Source organism: Mus caroli, chromosome 9 (assembly GCF_900094665.2).
Source record: "Mus caroli chromosome 9, CAROLI_EIJ_v1.1, whole genome shotgun sequence".
NCBI lineage: Eukaryota > Metazoa > Chordata > Mammalia > Rodentia > Muridae > Mus > Mus caroli.
The window spans coordinates 108,339,501-108,349,146 of NC_034578.1; the positions used below are offsets into that span (position 1 = coordinate 108,339,501).

General features: G+C 42.4%; 1 long non-coding RNA gene across 1 annotated transcript; it reads left to right on the forward strand.

Moving 5' to 3' along the window:
• The first annotated feature begins 2,287 nt into the window (after positions 1–2,287).
• Positions 2,288–7,981, forward strand: LOC110302035. Its single transcript, XR_002378764.2, has 3 exons — positions 2,288–2,471; positions 4,281–4,473; positions 6,380–7,981. It is a non-coding gene; the product is annotated as an uncharacterized LOC110302035 (long non-coding RNA).
• Positions 7,982–9,646: the final 1,665 nt, after the last annotated feature.

Here is a 9,646-nt window from a genome sequence, read left to right on the forward strand (position 1 = left end):
CAGCTATATTCATTAGTACATGACAGCTGGGACTGCCTGCACAAGACCTGCACAAGAGTAAGCTAGTCAACACTCCATTATGAAGTACAAAGGCACTCTGGAGCCCCCAACACTGATTGAGGAACTATTGACAATTGGTGGCTTCTTGGCGGGAAAGCAGTCTTCTTTAAGGGTAGGGCCTCTATGTAAATCAGCCAAGCTTATCAGGAATACCCAGGAATGTATGCACAGCACAAATTGGACTCTTGGGTCACCATAAAAAGAAGATATGATGTTGGGTGGGGTAGGAAGTGGGAGTGGATCTGGTAAGAGTTAAGAGAAAGGAGTAAGGAGTAAATATAATTGAAATATATTGTATGTATGTATGTATAAAACTCTCAAAAAGTTAATAAAATGTTATATTCTTTTTTTTTTTTTTTTTTTTGGTTTTTCGAGACAGGGTTTCTCTGTGTAGCCCTGGCTGTCCTGGCACTCACTTTGTAGACCAGGCTGGCCTCGAACTCAGAAATCCGCCTGCCTCTGCCTCCCGAGTGCTGGGATTAAAGGCGTGCGCCACCACGCCCGGCAAAATGTTATATTCTTAAATGAGATTTTTAAAAACAATCAGAGATGACCCTTGCATCAGTTAGCTCTGGTATGTTCCATAACACCATGATTTTTTTTTAATGCTACTGTCTCAGGTCACACTTTCAGAACCAGTCAGCTGTAACTGGCTTTTTTTTACTATCGACTCAGGTGCACTGAGCTCTTCAGCCAAGTTTGAGTTTCAGCTCAGAACTCAAGAGCTGAGATACAGAAACCAGTAGACTTGACATGACTCATGATGCTCTCCTTCCCTGGCACTGACAATCATGACACACAATGTGAGAAACTGAGAACGCATCTCCCCCTGGACATCAGAGTGATCTTGATAAAAGGGGAGACCTGGGAGATGGATGGATGGCCACAAGGACACTCATCGCATAGGTTGGTCTATCGGCTTCTTAATCTTCTGTGAGTGGTTGAGTTCATTTTAACTGTTTTGCTTTCCAAACAACATGATCTTTTTTTTTTTAATTAAGATTTATTTAGTTAGTTTACTTATATAAGTACACTGTAACTGTCTTCAGACACACCAGAAGAGGACGTCAGATCCCATTACAGATGGTTGTGAGCCACCATGTGGTTGCTGGGAATTGAAGTCAGGACCTCTGGAAGAGCAGTCAGTGATCTTAACCACTGAGCTATCTCTCTAGTCCCTGTTTTCTTTCTTTCTTTCTTTTCAATTTCCTTTTCAACTTTGACATTCTTCTACAATTTTCTTGACATTCTCCAGAATGATTACTAATTGAAGAAGTAAGTACATATATTATATACCGTAAATAAATTACTGTATGGGGAAACTATTTTTACTTTATATGCAAAATATTAATCAGGTGAAACAACAACAACAACAATAATAATAATAATAATAAACCTGTCACCTCAAATTGATCCATTTTCTTATACCCCTATCTTTGATGTGAAACTTTTAAAAGACTGTTGGCTTCACTAGCATGGAGTACATTTTAGTAGGAAATATTTCCCAACTCTACTAACCAATGAGGTTGAGAATTTATCTGCTCTCCAGAGAAGTCCATGTGACATGCAAAACAGAGCTGTCAAAGCGCTGACACTGAAGCCAGAAGGTGGCTTGGCACGTGAAGTGCCTGCTGCAGAAACAGCAGGACTTATGTTTGATTCCCTGCATCTGTGACAGTAGCTGGATAAGAGGGCCTCTCCATGTAAACCCAGTCCTGGAAATGCAGAGACAGAAGGACCCTGGGGGTGAGAGGGAATAGGGGCTCTCTGTCCAGCCATCCTATCAAAGCAGTGAACAAGAGGCCAGTGAGAAAGCCTGTCTCAGAGAACAGAGTGGACAGCTCTCAAGGAATGACCTCAAGGTTGACTCTGGCTTCCACACATAAGCATAGACCTGGATTCGCTTGCACACATGTGCACACATACATTCAGGCCTGCCCATAGACACACATAAGAGGATATGACCAACTTGAAACACCTTGTCCAGCCCAAGTATTTTCATCCAATTACATGACCAATGTCAACATCAGGCCCTGGCCCTAGAAACACCAGCCTTAGAATCCAGGCCTGCCACGTGGCCATGCTACATAGATCTGTGACATTTTATAACATTTTTAAGTGACTTAGGATAAATGTCACTAGGCTACTGCAAAAGTAAATGAATGACCTTTAAATATGATCATTAACTAGCTCTTTCCTTGTCCAAGCATGACTCCCTGCCCTTTTACACAAACTCCAGATGTCTGACTCCCTGAACCTGACCGTCCTAATTAGCAGAGCCCTAATCTTTCCTTGACCATCTCCTGTTCAGAAGTAGAGAAGTTATCCATCAACAGTCCCTGCCTGGAAAGAGCTTGGCTTCTGCCCTCCACGTGGCAAGCAGATTTCCTTTTATCGAAGAGAAAACCTAGGTGAGTTGGTGGTGAACATATTGTGAAAATATTTTATTTATTGTGTTCAGTGTTATTTTGATAATATTTCCCCTTGTTTCTTTTGCTTTTTAATATGTCTATGAGAAAACTTAATGCTATATATGTACCCCTGCTACATTTCATGTTTGCATGCGCACGTGTGTGTGTGTGTGTGTGTGTGTGTGTGTGTGTGAGAGAGAGAGAGAGAGAGAGAGAGAGAGAGAGAGAGCCTACCTTGTTTGAGATGAGATCTGTTGTACCCCTCTGTATAGGCCAGAGCCGGAACTTCAGGGAATTCTGTCTCTGCCTGCCCCCTTAGTCTAGCTGTGCTGAGATTTTAGGGCCTCAGGCTGCCTACGTCCAGCTTTGCCATTAGTTCTGGGAATCCAGACCTGGTTCCTTAAGCTGGCACAGCCAGTGCTGTTCATACTGAGCCATCTCCCCAGTCACAACAGCATAACCTCTGCCTTACTTCCACAGAGAACCACTGATCAGAGTTACGCACATGTCTGTGGTTCACAGCTCTCTCTCTCTCTCTCTCTCTCTCTCTCTCTCTCTCTCTCTCTCTTGGAAATGCTCCTTATTTTAGATTCTCTAGCAATCATGGTCACATCCATAATATATATATATATATATGAAGATTTCTATTTACAGAACAGATAAGCACTCTGAGATTTCTCACTGGACCTGTTTGTCATGTGCTGAACAAACTAACTTGAAAATGAGCCAGGGAGCTAGATTGGGAAACACTTTAGGACTCTGACCGCTGCTAAGGCAAAGAAGGCAGAGACAAGAACGCTGTTGGGGATATTAAACATGGCAGTGGACACACCATCACAGTGCCATCTGTCAGATGATACCAGTGAAGGGTATGTGGTGGAGGACAAACAATGAGAACTGTCTTCCCTGCCTGAAGAGCAGAGGACTCAGGGATGCTGTGTGCTTTAACCCCAGCAGATGCTTTTGTATGCTGTAGATAGAGTTGGCTTTGCTAAAGTGGGCTACAGATTCAGTAGTTCTGTATGGTGAAGCCCACACCCAAACCCAGAAAGACTTGAGAGGGAGGACTATGAGTGTCCTGGGAGAAGCTCTTAGGTAAAGAGAGGGAAAAGGGATGGGAGGAAGAAAGGCTAGGGAAAGAAGGGAGAAAGAAGGAGAGAAACTTTCAAGCTAATATTTCCATCTGTGAGGACAGTGTACTTGGAATTTAAGTCCTAAGAGTTTTAATCCTTGGAGTCCTTTCTTTATAAGGAGGTGAAAAGCTAAATGTGGTCAGTGGACCTGTCCTCTCCCTATGGGGTGGCACTCCCTTGGCAGGTATAGAGATGGACACCGATGGCTGCCAAGCAAGAGGGGTACTGAGCACTTCAGTCACATTGTCCATCCTCTCTCCTGGACTCTGCCAAACACTATCACAATGACCATTTAAAAAAAACAAAACAAAACAAAACAAAAACATTACTCAGGTAAGTGGGAGGCTGGCCCATGCCCAGGTCTGTGAGCAGCAGCGTGAACCTTGCAACCTAAGGCCACAAATCTCTGAAATCCTCACTCCCTGCCTGTGTGTGCATCTGCTCTCCCATACTCTGCACTGTGATTGCAATGGGAAATGGGGATGTACCAGCCACTGACAAGGCAAGCCCTTTGAATGTTCAATACCATGCTCACCAACCACAAAGGAAATTTACCACTGTGGAAATAAGAATGTGTAATGTCATTAATAACTTTGATATTAATTACACGCTTTCATGACATGAGTGATAAAATGAGTTAAATAAAATACACTATTCTGTTTCACTTTTCTAACAGGTCAACCAGAAGAACACAAATGGCTCAGACTATTCCTCTACTGGACAGTGCTGCTCTGGGATATGAAGTACAACTACCTACCTTACTCAGTGTTTCTGGTGCCAGTCTGCTTGACCCAGGGCAAATGAGTTGGTATGCTATTGCCAAAGTTGTTCATGTCAGAATCTGGACCCTGCCTGTCTTAACCAGCCAGGTATAGTAACTATCATCAACAGGCTGAGAAAATACAAAGAAAAGCAGATAGTGGAGGGTTAATCAATATGGACACATTGAGAATAGGAACAAAGGGCCTGAAGCCACCCATTCAAATCTATATTGAGAGTTCTGCTATATATAAGGCTTCATTTTCTATCCTCTGTGTGCGTGAGAGTGAGTGTGTGTTGTGTAGAGTATGAGTATATATGATTGTGTGTGAATGTGTATTGTGTGTATATGAGAGTGTGTGTACATGTGAGCATGTGTGGGTGTGTGTATGTGTGTATGTGTATGAGAGTGTATGTGAGCATGTTTATATGGACAATTGTGTGCATAAGTGTGTATGTGGGAGGTTATGAGTATCTGTGCATGATTCTATGTGTATGAGTATGTATGTGCATATGACTCTATATGTGAATGTGCATGTTTATGAGTGTATGAGAGAGTGTGTGTATATGAGTGCTTGTATTAGTGTGAATATGGGGAATGTGAGTATATGTGTATGAGTGTTTGTGTATGGTATATATAAGTGTGTGTGACTGTGTATGTGTGTATGTGCATGAATGTATTAGAGTGTGTATGAGAGTGTGTGTGTATGAGTGTGTGCCTGTGTGTGTGACAGTGTGTGTGTGTGTGTGTGTCGGTGTGTCGGTGTGCAGGCACATATGCCATGCTGTCGATTTATCACAGTTCATATATACTGAAGTCAGAGGAAAGTGTGGAGTCTTATCTTCTCCTATGTTTAAGGCAGTCTCTCTTTTCTATTCCCTTGCTGTGCACGTCAGGCTACCTGGTCTTCGAGCAGCCAGAACTTTGCTTCCCATTCTCTGTCTCACAAGAGCACTGGGAATATGGACACATGATAGCATCCAAATGTTGTGGGGTTTAGAGACTCAAATCCAGGACCTCAGGCTTGGGAGACAAGGGCTTTATCCACTGAGCCATTTCCCCAGCCAGAGGTTTACATCTGAATAGATGACCTGAGGTATATAAAGCAAACAGTGCTGATCAAACCAAGATGCCTCCCAATTCCCCCAGTTCTTTCCTGGAAAGTTCACTGACAAGTTGTGTGAAAAACTTCCTGGGAGACAAGTTGCCCTTCAGGTTTCAGGCTTTCCTCCTCAAGGTTTGAGGTTCCTAGGGAAATTCCAAGTTCTTAGAGTCTATTGTTTTAACAATCTGTTAAGCAAAGGGAAGGCAGAGAGTCTCTTTTCTTTATTTCAATTAAAAATTTAATTATATATTTAGTTAGTGTATGATGTATGCGTGTGTGCATGTTTGTGTTTGTGTATGTGCATATGTGTATGTGTGAATACGTATGTGTATATATGCATGTGAGTGTGTGCATGTATGTATTATGTGTGAGTGTATTTGCATGTGTGTGTTTGTGAATGTGTGCATGTGTGTGCATGTGTGTGTATGTGTGTGCTATAAATGAGTGTGTATGCATGTGTATATTGTGGGTGAGTGTGTAAGCATGTGTGTGTTTATGTATGTATGCATGTATATTGTGTGTAAGTATGTGCATGTGTGTGAGTGTGTGAGTGTCTATGTTTGTGTGTGAGTGTGTGCATGTGTGTGAGTATATGCATGTGTATGTGTGCATGTGTATTATGTGTAAGTGTGTGCATGTGTGTGTTTGTGAGAGTGTATGTGGTGTGTGTGTGACAGAGAGAGAGAGAGAAAGAGAAAGAGAGAGAGAGAGAGAGAGAGAGAGTGTGTGTGTGTGTGTGTGTGTGTGTGTGTGTGTGTGTGTGTGTGTGTGTGAAGGTCAGAGGATAACTTGCAGGAGTNGTGTGTGTGTGTGTGTGTGTGTGTGTGTGTGTGTGTGTGTGTGTGTGTGTGAAGGTCAGAGGATAACTTGCAGGAGTCATTCTACCTTCACCTTTACCTTCTATCTTTAGAGTCCACCAGGAAGGCTGAGTGCTGCACAGAGCCCAGACAGAGCAGCCATCATTACTCCCTCCCTGCCACCTCCTGTCTTCTATGCCTAGCTGTTTTCTAAGGATCAGAAGAGGATTTTCTCCCTTGTCTTTCTGGTTGGTTTCTGTAGTTTTGCAATGAAGCCCTCAGTGAAGCACAGGCCCTTAACCCCCTGTGTCAGGCTCCACCATGCCTGAGACATGACGAGACCTAACTCTCAAAGACTCCTTGCTCCGGCCAAGTGTTAAGCTTTCATGAGTATTAATTTTAAAAATGCAGCAATCGCTACCAGCAATTACAAACAGCTTCAAGGACACAAGTTATTAGCCATTTTACCTATGCCTGACCCTAGTTCAAGCGATGTACTTCATGATGTCTATTTGCTTCCATTCTGGTTTCAAATGAAATGAATAGGGGTGAAGCACACAACAAAATTACAAATATCTCCTTTAGACATGTTTCTTAACTCTTACCTCTCACTAGATTAGAGAAACAACAATGAAATTAAAAACAGAACAGGGGTGAGAGGAAAGCGATGAACAACCAATATTCTTTAGCTCTCCAATTATGCCAGGAGCCATGCCAAATGCTTTAGACTCTTTGACCCTATCGATCTCTGAGCCCCCATGTAGCAGATGAGAAACCTGAGGTGCACAGAAATTCGTTTACTCATCGTGGTTGTCTACCTGTAAAATCACAACGCTAGATGCTAACACTCGTCTCCATAAATACTACTCCAGGCTCCAAGCTTTGTTTGTTTCTATGTTAATGATTCCTGCATGCAATTGTTGCTCCAACCTTATCCCTGGGAGGTATGAACACATGGCGACTTATGCCAGATGAAACACTGGGGCAGACCAAAGGAAGAATTCAACCCAAGTTTAACTTGGTAATCTAATGAGTTTATAGCTATACTTTCAGGGACATGGGTAAAGGGTTATACACTGAATCATTGAAACCCCTAAACGACTGTACCACAAGTCTCACCCCACCTTGGATGATGATCTCAGAGTAGTAACATCACAGACACCCTCAGTTAAACCTCTCCTTCCTTACTTATTCTAGCATTTCCAAAGATCACTTGCAGCTGCGGTGGGAGGCAGAAGGAAGGAATGGCTAGCATCCCAAATCAGGCTGCGATGTCCTCCCTGACTTCTAATAGGGAGTGTTAGCAGCTCTATCAACATGGCCATAGCTATCATTGTATTATCCTGTTTATTTGGTTGCCATGGCTACTGAGCCATGGTTCTCTTTATTCCAAGATGAGATTTGAGTGTTCATGCTATGTCCAAAAGAAGAAGCCATAGCACTAATAGCTAAGGTTGCAATTCATTTCTGTCACTTTATGTCTTGTAGTTTTAATGAGAAATGCTCCCCCCCCAGGGTCATATAATCAAGCACTTGGTTCCTAGTTGGTGACATTGGGGAGAGTATGGAGCCATTAGAAAGTGGCACCTTACTGGGAGGTGAGTATTTTCCTCAGGGTGGACTTTGATGGTTTATAGTATCACCCTGCTTCCTGTTACACACACACACACACACGCACACGCGCACACACACACACACGCACACGCACGTGCACTTACATACACATACATTCTCTCTCATTCTCTCTCACACACACATACATTCTCTCTCTCTCTCTCTCTCTCTCTCTNCACACACACACACACACACACACACACACACACACACACACACACACACTTTCTCTCTCCTCCCTGTGTAGAACTGAGACATGATATATCAGCTTCCTGTTCCTGTAACCCATCACTTGCCTTGCCCACTAAGATGGAGTCTATCCCTCTTGGGAGCATGAGGTAAAATAAAGCCTTTCTTTCTTAAGTTGCTTTTGCCCATGGTATTTTAATCAAATCAACAGAAAAACAACTCGCACATTATGAATAGATTTACAATAAAATGTTAGTGAAGGCATAAGTGCCAAATCCACACCACTCACCATTTACTTATTGTAAGGGCTCCATGTTCTTAGGACCCTTTGCAATCTGGTCACAGAAATCTCACGTTCCTTTGTCTTGTTTGTGATCATTGAGTTTAGGAGCATTGCACAGGAACTAAGAACACACCTAACATTGCACAATGCTGGAAGTAAATGAACAAGAAAGGACCCATACTTCCACTGAGACCAAAGTCTGAGTAAGAAGACTTGTAGATTGAGTTTATATTAAAAAGTTTATGTTCTTTCTTATGCATTTTTTGTGGCAAGGAGTTTTCAACAAGACTTTATTGGGTTTCTTCTGTCAGTTAATAATTAATAGTTAACCCTCCAGTGTTTGAGTCCTCCTACTTTTAGATGCTCTTCTGCTGTAAGGCATTCTGGAGTCTTTAAACCCTCTCCTATCTTGTGGTCTTCCCAATTGACCTCAGCCTCTATCCACGACCAAGAGAAAGTTCCACTGGAGTATTTTGAGTTTCATTTCTGTAGATCCATGAAGTCTCCTGATTAATTCAACTGCCTATCTCTTGCTCCACCTCTTAATGGTGTCATCTGACAATGGCTACAGTAGAGATCTTATGGAGCAAGCTTTTTAAATGTCTTTGCTTTGGTTAGAATTTCAAGCTGGGGGGAGGTGCACATGCTTGTAATCCCAGCACTAGGAAGACAAGGTAGGCAAATCCCTGTGAATGTGAGGTCATGCTGGTCTAGGTGCCAAGTTCCAGGTCATCCAGGACTACACAGGAAGACCAGTCTCCAAACAAAATCCTTCATCTTGGGGCTGGAGAAATGGTTCAGTGGTTCAGAGTGCTTGCTATTCTTACTTAAGACCTGAGTTTGATTCTCAGAACCTGCTTGGGGTTGTCCACAACTCGGTACCTACAGTTCCTGGGATATTCTCTCTTCTGACCTCTATGACCACAGTAGCTGCACATACATACATACATACATACATACATACATATATACATACTAAATAAATAAACAAATTATTATTAATAATTAGATCTGTTTTAAAGCAGAAGGTGGGCATGTTAGATTCCCATGAGGACCTCAGTGACATATACAAGCCTTATTTACAACTTCTCTTTCATTGTTCTGTAGATTTCTACCAATGTAGGTTACAACTAATTTCTTCCAGTGGAGAGTAGATATAGGTCACTCCCAGGATGCATTTAGCCTCACCATTGATAGACATAGGTACACACATTTTGTTCTTATGTTCTTATTTGGTCATTTGTGGAGAAAAGCTATAAAGAGCCCACAGCCAAAAATCCAAGTCCCCAGTATG